The sequence below is a fragment of the Rhincodon typus genome, chromosome 1, assembly GCF_021869965.1.
Source record: "Rhincodon typus isolate 14 chromosome 1, sRhiTyp1.1, whole genome shotgun sequence".
NCBI lineage: Eukaryota > Metazoa > Chordata > Chondrichthyes > Orectolobiformes > Rhincodontidae > Rhincodon > Rhincodon typus.
Window position 1 is genome coordinate 130,569,239 of NC_063332.1, and position 17,351 is coordinate 130,586,589.

A 17,351-nucleotide genomic window follows, 5' to 3' on the forward strand; every position below is an offset into this window, starting at 1 on the left:
GGAGCAGAGAGGCTGACGTTTCGGGCCTAGACCCTTCATCAGAATTCCTCGCCACTCTGGAAGCCACACTGAAGACCAACGGCATCAATGAAGAAACACAACAAGCCATAAGACAGACAGTGATCCCGACACTGATCAGAAAAAGCGAACTTAACACTCTCAACACATCAGAAAGGAAGGCCCTAGAAGGACTGAAAAAGGACAAAAACATCACAATACTACCAGCATACAAAGGACGCATGACAGTAATACTAAACAAACAGGACTACCTCTCAGAGACACAAACACTACGAGCCAACGAGAACACATACCAGCAAGGGCAGATACACCCGACACCACAACAGGGCAACAAGATTCTCAACACACTAAAGAGACTCAAACAGACCAGACAAATCAACAAAACAGACTGCCTAAGAATGAAACCAGAAGGAACCAACACCCCCCGATTTCACGGCCTCCTGAAGGTACACAAACCGGAAGTACCCCTCAGATCCACAGTCTCCCTGTCAGACACGTCATTGCATAGATTAGCCAAGGAGTTACAGAAGAGACTAAAGCACTTTGTCAGCAAGTCACCCCACTCAATCTACTCAGCCTAAGATTTCCTCAATTCCATCAAGGACATAATAATAGACAACGATGAGACCATGTATCATATGCCCTACGCACATTGATAGACATACCACTAGCAAGAGAAACACTGGCAACACTGCTAAAACAAGAACAAGACCATCGTGACACCATCTCCACAGAAAACATGCTGAAGCTACTGGACTTACGCCTCACCACCCACTTCACCTTTAACGGCCAAATATATGAACAGATCAACGGGACACCCATGGGATCACCTATCTCCAGACTAATAGCTGAAGCGGTAATGCAGAGACTTGAAAGCATGGCCCTTTCACTAATCCAACCAAAACTAACAAAGGTACACAAGAAAACCACACACACTGACCAAGTACTGAATTTCAACAGCAACCACCCTAACACACACAACGAAGTTGCGCGACCACATTATTTAAACGGGCAACAACACACTGCAGCAGCACAGAACTACACCAAAAAGAAGAAGAGTACCTCTTCCAAGTATTCAAAGACAACGGATGCCCGAAAAACTGGGTCAGAAGATGCCTATTACATGAATGACACCAGGAAGATACTACACACCCCGACAGACTCATCACGCTACCTTACATCAAGAATGCATCTGAACTGACCACAAGACTCCTACAACCACGGGGCATCAGATTAGCACACAAACCCACATCAACCCTACGCCAACTGCTCACCCGAACCAAAGACCCATTACCCACTATGGACAGGACCAATGTCAAATACAAGATTCCCTGCAGAGACTGTGACAACCATTAGACTAACAGGAAGGAAATTAACCACAAGGATACATGAACATCAACTGGCAACAAAAAGACACGACCAATACTCACTCCTCTCCATGCACATGGATAAGGAAAACCACCAATCTGATTGGGACAACACCAGGAACCTAGGACAGGCGAAGCAGAGACAAGCACGGGAATTCCTAGAGGCCTGGTTCTCCACTAAGAAAGCCATCATTAAATTCATAGAGCTAGACCCCATATACACTTCATTGCAAAGGAAAACCGGAAGTGGTAATCCAGCTCAATGGACACCAGAGTTTAAATGATAGGCACGAAAACACAACAGCGCTTCATTGAAGGCTGCACTGATGATGTTACCCAGCAGGGTAATGAAATGTCTGCGGAACAACAAATTAGCTCGGCGAACCAACCAACCACAAAAGATATCAAGTTGTTACTGAATATTTTCAGAAAAGGAGTATCAGACAATTGAACATTTTTCATCAAGAGTTTCAAAAGCTGTGATCAGTACTCAGTGTGCAGGAGTAAGCATTCAAGATGCTGAAATACAAAAAAAAGCTGCTTCCATTTATAGTGTTTTGCAACTGCAGTGACATTATGTACACAAGCACTGCTTTAAAGGGCTTTGTAAGTTTTGACATACTGCAAATATACTAATGACTTTATAGAACTACAGGCAAATCAGCTACTCTGTATTTGTGCACACAGGGACCTGGCTGGTCTTTCCCCTCTAATATGGTTCCAATTATCAGAGATATATAGCTGCATTTGGAAAAAAAGATTTCAAAGTATGAATGATTAAAAAGTTCCCTCTTTTTTACTGTGCTGGAGCATGATATGTAATGGTGTAGTTGTCATGCATCATAAAGTCTCTGGGGGCAGTTAACAAAAATTTGTCAGAACTACAGGCCTGTTTTCACCAACCTGCCAGTCACACATTCTAAAGCTCCTTGGTGAAAGTCAAGAATACTATTTTAAAGCTTTCTATCACTAACTATCATAATAAGTAAAACAAACAAACTAAATCCTGTGAAAACACCTGTTTGATACTTAGAAGACAGCACGGTTTATGACATGGTGGCTCAGTGGTTAGTACTGCTGCCTCACAGTGCCAGGGACCCGGGTTTGAATCCAGCCTCGGGCGACTGTCTGTGTGGAGTTTATACATTCTCCCCATGTCAGCGTGGGTTTCCTTCGGGTGCTCTGGTTTCCTCCCACAGACCAAAGATGTGCAGGACAGGTGGACTGGCCATGTTAAAGTGCCCAGGGATGTTTAGGTTAGGTGGGTTAGACATGGGAAATTAGGGAAATGGGTCTGGGTGGGATGCTCTTCGGAGGGGTAGTGTGGACTTATCGGGTTGAATAGCCTGTTTCCACACTGTAGGGACTCTATGATTACAAGTAAACTTACTCTGTGCTTGCTTCATGGGCTACTTAAAACAAATTGGGAAACCAAAGATGGACTTAACCAAGGTTGAATCTTTTCCTAACTCATGCTTCTGCTGTGTCTAGTACTTCTGGCAAAAAAAAACTCTTCTGGTTCATTCACTCAAGCATTATGTCACTGTTTTACCATTACCTTACCTCTCTTAGTACCGGGTCACTGATGGAATTCAGATTGACAGCTCCTTCATAAGTCAAGTAATAGAAGACATTGAGGCTTCGAACAGCCTCAGGCCCCTGCTGCTTATATCCAAAAATCAGGTCAATCCACTGGTGAAGCTGGCAGGAAACAAACTCACTCTCCAGAGCCTGCAAATCACAATAGAGGGGTAATATCAGTGTTGGATTAAAAATTTAGTTTCTTAACTAGGGACACATTTTATAGAATCTACTTTTTTGAGCTGTATTTAGGAAATCAACTCATACATTGCAGCCCATAATGTTAGTGGCTTTGAAGCTTGGGTGTCCATTAACATGACCTCTAGGGGAGTATGTCTATTCTCTGAGTGGAAAAGTCAAAACAATGGAGAAAGATAAATTTAACACCAATGCCTCAATGTTTTAAAATGTCCCAGGCTTCCCAGTAAGTGAACATTGTTAAATCTGTCATGAAAGTGAGGTGGAAGAGAGCATCCTTAGCCCTCCTACCCCAGTATCCTATTTTTGTAATGATGGGGCATCTGGACAAAACACCAATAAGGTGATGTTGGGTGATTGCTCAAAGTGTTTAAGGGGGCTTAACAGATAGTTGAAGACAGGATTGAAGGCAAACAGACTTCTACTCCCAAACTTTCAGGTAAATTCTAAAGCCAAGGGGCCTTCTTGTTGCTGCTAATCACGCAGTCCAGTGTCCTGTTTCTGGTCCCAGGCCCAGAGTAAAAGCATTGCCAGATTAATGATTACTGCTCAGCTTGGACTGGGTTAGCACACTTCTGGTATGCTCTTTTGGCTAGACTATTAAATGAACCCATCAATTTTGGCCATAGAGTAAGTGAGAACTTTAATGCTGTTTATCTATTGTAACGATACTATGGCTTCAAGAGGTGTTTTTTTGAGGAGAGGTTTTAAGGCAGAAATGATGAGCTGTCTACTGAAAGCCCATAAAGTAAACAGCTTGTGCGGCCTTGGAGTTTTTTTTAAGTTGGAACAATAGAAGCAACCTGAACGGAAGGAGCAAGCTCCCACAGAATCAGGATTTTTAGTTGTCAGCAGTAGCAGTTCTGGGTCTTGAAGCTGGGTGGAAGCTGCAGTACATCTCTCCTTGCTACTCTCTCCTTACTACTATCTCCTTTAGAGTTTTCTCTTGATGCTTTTCTTCCTGGACTGAAGAATTACCTGTGAGACAATCTGTTCCACTGAATTTGCCTTTTTCCAAAGGTATATTTATGGGATTTTCCTATATTGGAACAATTAATTAGTAATAGTAAAATAATGTATTATCTGTTCAGTTTTCCAGTAGAGTTGCTATTCCAATTTCTTGTTTCTTTCATTGTATTTTAACTATAGTGGATGAATAAAATGTGTTTTGCTTCAAATCTGGCAGTTTGATCAATTGAATTGCATCTAGAACACAACGCCTGGGACTTGCCTTTAAGTTAAGAAAATGTTAGATTATCTTCTTAATATATTTTGAAGGAGCTTGGTCTGATCCATAACATCATCAAATTCAACTAAAGCCCTGATTGTTTTAGAACTCAGCAATAAAGATCAATAAACCATACAGTTCCAACAAAAAAATGCTAATTGTGACTTCTGGGAAAGTAACAACAGTAGCAACTAACATTTATCTAGTGAAGTGTTCCACATAATAGATCAGTTCATTTAAAATCAAACGGCACCAAATTAGAATGCAGAAAATAATAGACACATCGAAGTAAAATCAATTCAATAGCTCAATGAATGAACTTGGATGACATATACTGAGACAATAAATTTGTCCCAAAATTACTGCCAGATCACTTTCATACAGTAAAGTCGAAACAATTTCATATCAATCAATATACAAATTTATAGAGATAACAAGGTGTAGAGCTGGATGAACACAGCAGGCTAAGCAGCATCAGAGAAGCAGGAAAGCTGACGTTTTGGGCCTAGACCCTTCTTCAGAAATGGAAGAGGGGAAGGGGGTTCTGAAATAAATAGGGAGAGAGGGGGAGGCGGATAGAAGATGGATAAAGGAGAAGGTAGATGGAGAGGAGACAGACAGGTCAAAGAAGCGGGGATGGAGCCAGTAAACATGAGTGTAGGTGGGGAGTTAGGGAGGGGATAGGTCAGTCCAGGGAGGACGGACAGGTCAAGGGGATGGGAGGAGGCTAGTAGGTAGGAGATGGGGGTGGGGCTTGAGGTGGGAGGAGGGGATAGGTGGGAGGACGGACAGGTTAGGGAGGCGGGGACCTGTCCGTCCTCCCTGGACTGACCTATCCCCTCCCTAACTCCCCACCTACATTCACCTTTACTGGCTCCATCCCTGCCTCTTTGACCTGTCTGTCTCCTCTCCACCTATCTTCTCCTTTATCCATCTTCTATCCGCCTCCCCCCTCTCCCTATTTATTTCAGAACCCCCTGCCCCTCCCCCATTTCTGAAGAAGGGTCTAGGCCTGAAACGTCAGCTTTCCTGCTCCTCTGATGCTGCTTGGCCTGCTGTGTTCATCTAGCTCTACACCTTGTTATCTCAGATTCTCTAGCATCTGCAGTTCCTACTATCTCTGATGCAAATTTATAGATGCGGTTTGAGGAAACCAAACAAACCATTCATCAAATGTCATAATTTAGTTGAAAGTATATTATGTGAATTTAGGTATTTAGTTAAGTCAATATTAAAATTTTCATTAGGAATTGTAGCAGATACAATGAAGATTACTTCAGAATAAGAAGGCAGTGCACCCTGTCTATATGGTCCCAGTTTCCATCAGACAGTTCTTTGAAGCAGAATTCTAAGATGGAGTCTTTCAGTCTCAGAGAAGGAGGTAAGAATGGGGAAGGGTGGATTTATTGGGCCAGATGCAAAACATCAGATTGTCGTCATCAGGAAGAGGTTCTCTGATTATGTTTTTGTTGTATAAGGATCTGAAAGTATTAATACTGAGGTCTGCCTTAAGCCCTACCCATTAGAATGATGTTATATGGTGTGTTAGGGGCAAGGTACTGGCATGAATAGGGATAAAGGGGTGTTTTTCAGGATGGCAGCTGCTGATGAGTGGACTTCTGCAGGAGTCCATGTTAAGATCACAACTACTCACATTATCTGGACAAAGGAACTGAGGGCATTGTTGCTTAGTTTGCAAATGGTACAAAGATAGGTGGAAGGACAGGTAATGTTTAGGAAATGGGGAGGCTGCAGAAGGACGTGGACAGGATAGGACAGTGGGCAAAGAAGTGACAGATGGAATACAACGTGTGAAATTATGAGGTTATGCACTTTGGTAGGAAGAATGGAGGTATAGACTATTTTCTAAATGGGGAAAGGCTTTGGAAATCTGAAGGAGAGACCAGGACTTAGCAGCCTCAGAATGAAGGTACAACACTTTAAAACGGAAATTAGGAGGAATTTCTTCAGCCAAAGAGTGGTTAATCTTTCGAACTAATTGCTGCAGACGGATTTGGAGGTCAAGTAATTGAGCGTACTTAAGACAGTTAGATAGATTCCTGAATAATAAAATGATCAAGGGTTATGGGAAGAAGGCAGGAGAATGGGGTTGACAAACATATCAGCCACGATTGAATGGGGGAGCAGACTTGATGGGCTGAATGGCCTGATTTTGCTCTTATACCTTATGGTCTTACGGTGTTGGTGAGGAGAATAGCTCACAATCTCAAAGAAGTAATCTAGGTCTTCCTCATAGCCTCTGTGACACAGTCTAACACATAAGTGCATCTTGTAGCATAGTTGCTATCACGCAATAAACTACACGATAAGAAAACAGTCTCTTCTCATTGGTTCACCACAGTAGATCCCTACCCTGAAAGAGGATGGGGCAGAAAATCCACTGTACCTTTATAGTGAGGAATAGAAGAGGTAGCTTTTAGAACTTGATGAGTAGCAATACGGATTGCTCATACAACAAAGTTATCTAACTTCAAAAGGCAGGTCAACCTTTCCAAATGCAGGTGTTGAACAGCTTATGTGCATGTATTTGCATCTCAATGAAAGCACAACTCATTAGAATTAAGTGGGCCTTCCCAATTAAGACAGCCATCACTACCCGACTGCTTATAATAGAATTTATCTGGTGACCTTCACTACTTCGTGGAATTCAGGTAAGCATTTGCTGCTCTTCTAGTGAAATGGCTTTAAATGGCATTTGTTTGTTATAAGCTGTCTGGGTATATTCAAGGAGGCTTGCTGCAACCATGGGCCATGTTAAAGCCCAAATGGCTAAAGAGAGGATGGATTATTCCAGTGAGTCACTGGGGACTTCTGCAGAATTTCACAGTCAGCTCCTGATAAATATATCTGAGAGATGACTGATGCTCTATTTGCTGAAATGCATCAATTTGTGCATTGCCCCTTGGATGCAATCGACTTTACTGCCACAGCAGGCTTCCTAAAGGAGAGGTGCGAATGATTGCCCCACATTGACCATGCTGGTAACACCTGTTGTGTTTGTTAATAGGAAAGGATTCCATTCCTTTATTTGCAGATCATCTGTAACCAACAGCCAAAAACTCCACATGACTCCTCTATTGTACAGCACCCACAGGTGATCAAAGCTTCTAATGTCACTTGTCACATACAGAGTTGGCCGAAATGCAAAAGATACCTAACAGGAATCTTCAGACAGATGCCAAGGAGAGATGAAATTTTGCAGATACTTCCACGAGGGTCATTGTTGAGAAGGCAATTGTTGAGGTACACCTGCACATCCACCAACGTGGTCTATTGCATCCGCTGCTCCCGATGTGGCCTCCTCTACAATGGTGAGACCAATCAGAATCTCGGAGACCCCTTTGTGCTGCGCTCTGTTCACAACAAACGACAACATCTTCCAGTTGCGAACCATTTCAACTCCCCCTCCCGCTCCTTGGGCGACATGTCCATCCTGGGCCTCCTCCAGTGTCACAATGACGCCACCCAGAAACTGGAAGAGCAGCACCTCATATTTCACATTGGGAGGTAACAACCCAACGGTCTCAATGTGGACTTTACCAGTTTCAAAATCTCCCCACCCCCGGCCTCATCCCATGACCAACCCTCCCTCTCTTCCCCACCTCCTTGACCTCACACAACCTGTCCATCTTCTCTCCCACCTATCCGCTCCTCCCACCTCAATTCTCACCGCTGCCTACCTGCACTCACCTATCACCATCCCACCTACCTTCCCCAGCTCCACCTCTCCTCTCTCTATTTCGGAGCTCCCTTCCCACTCCCCCATTTCTGAAGAAGGATCCCGACCTGAAACGTCAACTTTCCTGCTTCTCTGATAATGCCTGGCCTGCTGTGCTCCTCCAGTTCCACACTGTGTTATCTCTGACTCCAGCATCGGCAGTTCTTACTATCTTCTACATCATTATGATGTATCATGCTCTCTACAACCTCACTGCACAAAGGGGGAAAATTATCATGGAAGAAGGAGAGAGTCCTCTGATGATGAATTGGAAGTGATAATGATCCCAAGATGTGATGAGGTTGCTCACAAACATGAAGACGACAGAGCAATAACATCACTATTCGCCTTACTCCCTTACTATTCTTATATACTAGTTGGGTTCTTTGACTATATTTGCAATTACTTAGCATTCTCAGTGACTATGTTTCCACTTCAATGAATTTAATAAATCCAAACATTTCCACCAATGCACCCTAGAGAACAAAGTCCTTTGCATATCAGTACCTCTTATTCAGAGAATGTTTTACCTGGCTATAAATACCTTGGCAGGGGAAATATCTTTCCTCCTGAATTCTAAGAACAGGGCCACATTTTTCCATTAATCATACACTCCGTGGAGTCTGTAATTTTGCAATCACAGGCTCAATGTCTTCACTGTGATCTCAGTAGAGAAGGGCATTGTCCCTGAAAAATAATCTTGCGAATCTTGACTATAATCCTCAAAATGCCAGATTTAAACTTCACTGGGTCATGAAAATAACTTTAGGTGCACATATTTCTGATGACATGAGGCAATAAAAAGGTGCCCTGATGGAAGACCAGCATCACCTTCTGAAGGGGGAAGATATGCCATTCCTTTCACTTTAGACAGGCATGTCAGCACCTAGTGGTGTAATGAGACTACAGCAAACATTACAATTGTGCAAGTGAGTTTATATTAAGAGAAGTGTGTATTAGATACTCCCATACCACCCACATGCCCTCATGTCCTCTTACTTTCCTTCCTGCCATGTCTAGTTGCTGCCCCAAAATCCCCAGCTAAGGTGTCAAGTGCAAGAGCATCACCCTCAGCTTGAACTGCTGCAGACAATGAGGTCACTGGCAGAGGGAAGGTGGGTAACAAGGCACCTCTGGAGTTTCCTCAGATGAGGCTTCCAGGGTGCTTAGCTGGTGCTCCTTTTCTCTGTGGCTGTAGATTGACACCACCCGAACTACTTGAGGTCACAGGGGACATGGAACAAGATCAAGTGCCTTGTCCCTCTCTCGCCTTGGCTATAGAGATGGATTGGAGGTTTAAATGCATATCCAGCACTTACTAAGTGCTTTGCTGGGTCTGTATTTCTAAAGCAGTCACCATCTATTCCACAAAGACAATCAGTTGCTCGTATGTGGGTGAAATGATTGCACAGAATCTGGAGGACCCCTTCTATCGCTTGCTCTGGTATTGTCAGAGCCTCTGGTATTATTGCCTGATGTGTCCCTGCCTAGCACTGAATGTGCAAATGTTGCATATGGTCAAGTACAAAGATTTGTGATCTGCATTGAGCGGAGCAGACACCTGAGTAGATACCATAAATAAGGCCTGAAATTGAAAATTCACCCCACCATTGCTGTTACCTCGAAGTCTTAGCCAATTTTGCAGCATCACTTCTAAAAGGATCAATTCTAACTTTGGGATAAGTAATACAGGCTTCTGCCTGGAAATTTTCACACAATGACGTACTTCCTTCAAGAACACTCAACTTTCAGCTGCTGTCTTCTTGGTATCTCTGTTTTGCGACATATCCTCCACATGTAACATCTTTGTTGTTACTACTGCTTGCAGGTCAAGGGATGCCCGGTTACATGGACCAGTTTTTTTTATTATCCCAAAATTAAAATTGATCCCTTTACAATTGAAACAAACTCTTAAAAGTCATTCTCAAATATGTTAAAACTCATTACTGATTCCCTAAACATTTTAAAGTTATTTCCAATTTAGTATATAATTACTGTTTTTGGATCAAAGGATGTTGCACTCAAGACTGTTCACTTGGCAATGAATCTGAAGTATATTTTGTAATGGATTTTCTAAATATGATGGAAACGGTACACACTATGAAATATTGCACCTTGATTTGGAAGGGGTGTGTGCATGTTACAGCCTACTTCAATATTTCAGATAATTATTTTTCATATATTTTCTTGGTGCTTTTCACATTCATTAATCAGGGGAAAATGATGTTTGATTTTAAGTGTACCGATTTGCTTCTCTTTCCCACTTTTAATAATAGAGGGTACATCATCAGTTTTGATCGAAACATGTAATAAACTGCATCTTGCATTCACCTCCTTAGATTCAGGCTTGCCAGTGCCACTGCACTCTATTTCATCACTACATGAGTACCTATGCCATGTGCTCTTTTCAAATATCACGGTTTTGCTGCTTCTTGCTGCCACTTGAAAAAATGTCATTGAAAACAAATGGAACTTAAGGTCTGATGGGCCCATCCAAGGTTCTTAAGAGCATTAGCTGCAGCACTTAGTCGTAATCTTCCAAAAATTGCCTGAATTCAAAAAGGTGTATAAAAGTAGAGAAATCTTGTACAGAACATTAGTGAGACTACATCCATGTTATCCAAAGTACTGATAGGTTTTGGGGTGGAATGTTGTGCTGCTCTTGGGAGTGGGAAGTGAGGGAACTTAATTGGTAAAGAAGACAATCAGATTTCCAATAGAGATAGTAAGAACTGCTGATGCTGGAGTCTGAGATAACACAGTGTGGAGCTGGAGGAACACAGCAGGCCAGGCAGCATCAGAGGAGCAGGAAAGCTGACATTTCGTGTTGGGACCCTTCTGAAAACCCGAAACATCAGCTTTCCAGCTCCTCTGATGCTGCCTGGCCTACTGTGCTCCTCCAGCTTCACACTGTGTTAATAATATTTCCAATGGTGTGATGAAAGTTTGCAAGTAAGTTCTCTAAACTTTAAAGGAGTATTGAGTTTCCCAGTGCTTGCAAACACTTCAATATCATGCAGGCTCATTAAAAAACAAGTTTGTCAGAATCATGTTCCCGTTCACAATTAAATTCTTTATGAGTGAGCAGCATGTGCCTTCAGATTCATGACTGCATATAGGTTGCATGCATCAAGTGAGATACAAGTAGCTGGATTGAGCAGCTTTTGCTTTGTCCTCTTTGGGGATTAATCATCTATGTTGACCCCAACTGAGATCAGGTGTCAGCAGTCTAATTTGCTTGGGGATTGGAGGATGACGGTGGAAGGGAGGCTACACTATAATGGTTATAAGTAAAGGAGACTGGCTAAAGTGGGACCTCTGTTTACCCAAGGGCAAATGCCCATCTGGAGAAGACAGCAAAGTTGAACAGGAAAGGGGTAAGGGCCAAGGGCCAGAACGTTACATTGTCAGCTTCAAATCTGACAGCATGAGTGAGATTTCTGGTTTGCAGAGAACAAGCGAATGTCTGCTCCATTTAAATATGGGGCCAGGATGTTTGAGCAGTAGTTCTTCCCGCGTGCCAATGTTGCTCATTTCCATGCTCGACACTGAACTAGTACTCCAAAACAGAAAATTGTGTTTTCGGTCACATTACTTGAAGCTGAAAGGACTTGTAATGGAGGCAGTTCAGAGAAGGTTCTTGAAACTGATTCCTAGAATGAGGTATTTGTTGTATGACAAAAGGTGATAAGATGTAGGAGCAGAATTAGGCCATTCATTGAGTCTGTTCTGCCATTCGATCACACCTGCTATGTTTCTAAACCCCATTCTCCTGCCTTCTTCCCATAACTTTTGATCCCCTTACTAATCAAGAGCCTTAAATATGCTCAATGATTTGGCCTCCATAGCATTCTGCAGCAATGAGTTCCACAGATTCACCACCTTCTGGCTGAAGAAATTCCTCCTTATTGCAGTTCGAAAGAGTCGTGCCTTCACTCTGAGGCTGTGCCCTGAGGTCCTAGTTCCTTCTACTAGTGAAACCATCTTCTCCTCATCCACTTTATCCTGGCCTCTCAGTATTCTGTAAATTTCGATGAGATCCCCCCCTCATCCTTTTAAACACAATTGAGTACAGATCCAGAATCTTCAACCTCTCTTCATATGACAAGTTCTTCATTCCTGGGATCATTCTTCTGAATCTCTTCTGCACCCCAACCAACACCAGCATATCCTTAGATCCGAGTCCCAAAACTGCTCTCAATATTCCAAATGTGGTCTGACCAGAGCCTTATACAGCCTCAGTAGTACTTGTCGTCTAGCCCTCTTGAAATGAATGCTAACACTGCATTTGCCTTCTACTACTGAAACCATCTTCTCCCCATCCACTCTATCCAGGCCTCTCAGTATTCTGCAGCAAGCCAACTGAACCTGCATGTTAACTTTAAGAGAATTCTGAACTAGGACTCCTAAGTTCCTTTGTGCTTCAAATTTCCAAAGACTTTCACCATTTAGAAAATAGTATACACCTCTACACTTCCTACCAAAGTGCATAACCTTACACTTACCCATATTGTATTCCACCTGCCACTTCTTTGCCCAGTATCCTAGCCAGTACCCATCCTTCTGCAGCCTCCCTGCCTCCTCAACATTATCTGTCCCTCCACCTGTTTTATGTCATCTGCAAGCTTAGCAACAATGCCTCAGTTCTCTCGTCCAGATTGTTAATGTATAACGTGACTAGTTGCAATTCCATCATGGCCCTTGCAGAACTCCACTGGTCACCGGTTGCCATCTGAAAAAGATCCCTTTATCCCCACTCTTTGCCTTCTGACAGTCAGTTAATCCTCTAATCATGCCTGTACTTTGTCTTAATACTATGGGCTATTATCTTATTTGGCAGCCTTCTGTGCAGCACTTTTTCAAAGGTCTTCTTGAAATCCAAATAGATCACGGCCACTGGCTTTCCTCTATCTAACTTGCTCATTACTTCCTCAAAGTATCCTAACAGATTTGTTAGGCATGACCTCCACTTGATGAAGTTATGCTGACTCAGCCCTATTTTACCATGTACTCCCAAGTACTCCACAATCTCATCTCAATAAGGGGTTCTAAAATGTTACCAATGACTGAGGTCCAGCTTACTGGCCTATAAATCCCTGTCTGCTGCCTCCCTCCGTTCTTAAATAGGGGAGTTATATTAGGCATTTTCCAGTCTTCTGGGACCCTCTTTGACTCTCGTGATTGCTGAAAGATCACCACAAATGCTTCCACAATCTCCTTCAGAACTCTGGTGTATACTCTATCCCACCCGAGTGATTTATTTACCCTCAGGCCTTTCAGCTTCCTCAGCACATTCTCCTTAGTGATGGCCACTACACTCACCTCTGCCTCCTTACACTCGAAGTTCTGGTATACTACTGGCATCATGCACTGTGAAGACTGACACAAAGTACCTTCTCTATTTCTCTGACATTTCTTTGTTCTACATTACTACTCCTCCAGCCTCATTTTCCAGTCGTCCAATGTCCACACTTACCTTTCAGGTATCAAAAAAAAAGCTCTTGCAATCTTCTTTTATATTACTAGCTAGTTTAAACTCATATTTCGTCTCCTCCCCCCTTATTGCTTTTTTAGTTCTCCTCTGCTGGTTATTAAGGGCTTCCCGATCTTCTGGTTTCCCACTAATCTTCAGTATATTGAACACTTTTTTTTTTACTTTTAATGCAATCCCCAATTTCTCTTGTTACCTCTAGTTGCCTACTCCTCTCCTTCGTAAGCGTCTTCTTCCTTGCAATGAAATTGTCCTGAATTACCCATAGAAACATTGTTGATCCACCATCTTCCCTGCTAGGCTCTGCCTCCAATCAACTCTGGCTAGCTGTGCCCTCACAACTTTGTAGTCACATTTACTCAATTGCAGTACGGCTACATCTGATTCTAGTTTCTCCCTCTCAAACTGCAGGATGAATTCTATCATATTATGTTCACTGCTCCCTAGGGGTTTATTTACCTTAAGCTCCCTAATCAACTCTGTCTCATTTATACATTGCCAAATCCAAAACTGCCTGTTCCTGAGTGGGCTCTATCACAAGTTGCTCCAAAAAACCATCTCAAAAGCTGGAGCAGATTGGGCTAAATTCTTTGAGGTTTAGAAGAATACGAATAGCTGTCTGTGTGGTGTTTGCACATTCTCCATGGATGCTCTGGTTTCCTCCCACAGTCCAAAGATGAGCAGGTTATGTGGTTTGGCCATGCTAAATTGCCCATAGTGTCTGAGGATGTGCAGGCTAGATAGGTTAGACATGGGGAATACAGGGTTACAGGGATTGAGTAGGGGGTTGTGGATATGAGTGGGATGCTTTTAGGAGGATCGGTATAGACTCAATGGGCCGAATGGCCTGCTTCCACATTCTAGGGATTCTATGAAAGAAAAGTGCCACCAGAGCAACTGGACTAGAGCAAGGAAATGTCCCAGTGGATTTGAAAATCACGAGTACAATACCACTATTCTACAGAAAAGAGGCAGACAACAGGAAATGACAGCCGGTTTTCTAACATTGGTCATTGATAAAATGCTGGAATTCATTATTTAGGAGGTAGTAGTAGAACATTTAGAGAACGATTTTCAAAAAAAAAGGCAGAGTCTGTATAGTAACAACACAGTATGGAGTTGGAGGAACACAGCAGGCCAGGCAGCAGAGGAACAGGAATGTTGATGTTTTTGGTTTTAGAAATGGGGAGGGGGAAGGGAACTGGGAAATAAATACAGTGAGGAGGGGTGGGGCTGGGGAAGGTATGTGGAATGGTGATAGATGAGTGCAGGTAGGGAGTGGTGGGGATTGGTCAGTGGGATGGGTGGGGCAGATAGGTGGGAGACAAGAGAGACAGGTTGTGTCAGGTCAAGGATGTGGGGATGAGAGCGAGGATTGGACATGGGATGAGGCTGGGGGTGGGGAGATTTTAAAACTGGTGAATTCCATGTTTAGGCCATTGGGTTGTAGGCTCCCGAGCCAGCATATGAGGTGTTGCTGCTCCAGTTTGCGGGTGGTGTCAATGTGACACTGGAGGAGGCCCAGGATGGACGTGTCTTAACTCAGAGTTTTGTGAAAGGGAAGTTGTGTTTGGCAAATGTATTAAAGTTCTTTAGAATGCAACTACAGTCTTTATAATGTGGAATCTGTAAATGTATTTGGATTTCCAAAAGGTATTTGCTAAGGTGCCACATCAAAGGTACTACACAAGAAAAGAAATCTCAAAATATTACAGTTAATATATTAACATTGATAAATGCTTGGCTACCTATCAAGTAAATGGGTTGGGATAAATGAATCATTTTTGGATTGGCAAACTGTAATGAGACTGCTACAGGGATCAGTTTTGGGGCCCCAAATATATATTTGTATACTTGGATGAAGGGACAGATCATACTTAGTCAAACTTGCTGGTGATGCAAAGATAGAAAGCAAAATAAGTTGTGAGGAAGACACTAAGAATCTGAAACTGGATATATCTAGGTTAAATGACTGGGCAAATTTAGCAGATGGAATATAACATGAGAAGATGCGAGCTTGTCCACATTATCAGGAAGAATAGAAAAGCATAATATTATTTAAATGGAGAGAAACTGCAAGGAACCGCAGGACAGAGGAATCTAGGTGTCCTTGTATATGAATCACAAAAATTGCAGGTACAACACATAATTTGGAAGGGAAATGGAATGTAGGCCTTTATTACAAAGCAATGGAAAACCAAAGTAGGGAGGCCTTATTGTAACTTCACAGGGATTTGGTGAGACCACACCTATAGTACTGAGTAAAGTTTTGGTCAACTTACTTAAAGAGAGATATGCATGTATTGGAATAATTTCAAAGAAAGTTCCGTATGTTGCTTCATGAGATGAAGGGATTATCTTACGAGAAAAGGTTGAATAAGTAAAGCTTATAAATTAGAGTTTCAAAAAAATGAGAGGTGATCTTACTGAAAGGCATAAACAAAGATTCTGAGGGGATTAACAGGTTGGTTGTTGGGAGAATGTTTCTTTTTAGAGTCTAGAATAAGCAAGAACAGTTTTAAGAAAATGAGTTTCTTCTTTAAGACACGGCTCAGAAGGAATTTATTTTCTCAAATCGTTATTGATGTTTTGAATTCTCTTCCACAAAAAGTAGTGAAGGCTTGGTTATTGAACATTTCCAAGACTGCCATGGACAGAATTTTGATTGACAAGGGAGTCACGAATTATGCAGGAGAAGTAGGAAAATGGAGTTTTAGCCACAACCAGTAATGAATGGGGTAGCAGGCTTAATGAGCTGAATGGCCTGCAATTCCTCCTACTTCTTATTTTCACTGGCTCAGTGAAACAGCAAAGTGAACTATTCCTCCAGCAGTATTATGCCACACAGAATTGAGATATTGTGGTGTAATAAATTTGGTGAAAATTTTGAGTTGGCTTTTCAGCACTTAAATTTCTTTTAAATGCAGAGGTTGTGCAGAGTTTTGTTTTACAACTCTTTTGTTGTCAGTCAGAATGGAGATATGTTCTAGGGGCAATTTTTGTTTTGTTGGTGGTTTTTTTGATCTGTGTACCGATAATGACCATGTTTTCACATATTAACTCATCAATGTGCCTTTGACATATGATAATATCTACATAAAATAATGAATTATTTAAAAAATGTTCTTGATCCTAGCTGGAAAGTATCAGCTGGTATATTTCATAAAGTAATAATTTAAATAATACAACAGCTCTATGATTTAAACTTCTGAATGTAGAATTGCCACTAAAATAAATATAGTCCATATTTAAGGCTGCAATGGGTTACTTATGTCAGAATAATAAATTATGTAGAGCAAACCCAATAGCGAAGTATGCAATAAATTCATTATTTAGTAAGCACTTACTGGGAATAAAATACCAGAATTCTGACTTGCTTCATTAAAATCAACACATTTGAGGATATACGTAGTCTACATGCAAAGTCCAAAATAACTATTCAGCACAACACAAAGTCGCACAGGAACAAAACTCCTCTAATATGTTCAAATCAGGACAAGCTGTTTGATTGCCACTGCAGTTTCATGTCACATTAAAGCATGACAAACATTAAACCATACACTTAAATGGCAATTTATATCATTTAAATGTTTACTGCTGGAGCAGCTCATCATTCATTTAAATGTGACTTTCTGACAGCTAATTTCAGTTAATTTTCTGTATCCACTTAATTAGAACTTTCAATCAAGAAAGAAGAAGGGCTTGTAAATGTTTTGTAGATGGGTTGAC

General features: G+C 41.9%; 1 protein-coding gene and 1 long non-coding RNA gene across 3 annotated transcripts in view; one reads left to right on the top strand and one right to left on the bottom strand.

Moving 5' to 3' along the window:
• The window catches only part of LOC109934644 (lipopolysaccharide-responsive and beige-like anchor protein), a 722,782-nt gene that overhangs the window by 532,875 nt on the left and 172,556 nt on the right, over positions 1–17,351 (top strand). The gene's annotated exons all lie outside the window — the stretch shown is intronic.
• LOC125486584 overlaps positions 2,954–17,351 on the bottom strand; it is a 96,481-nt gene continuing 82,083 nt past the window's right edge. Inside the window, exon 4 of the long non-coding RNA XR_007265236.1 lies at positions 2,954–3,116. This is a non-coding gene — a long non-coding RNA (uncharacterized LOC125486584). The remainder of the gene's footprint in view (positions 3,117–17,351) is intronic.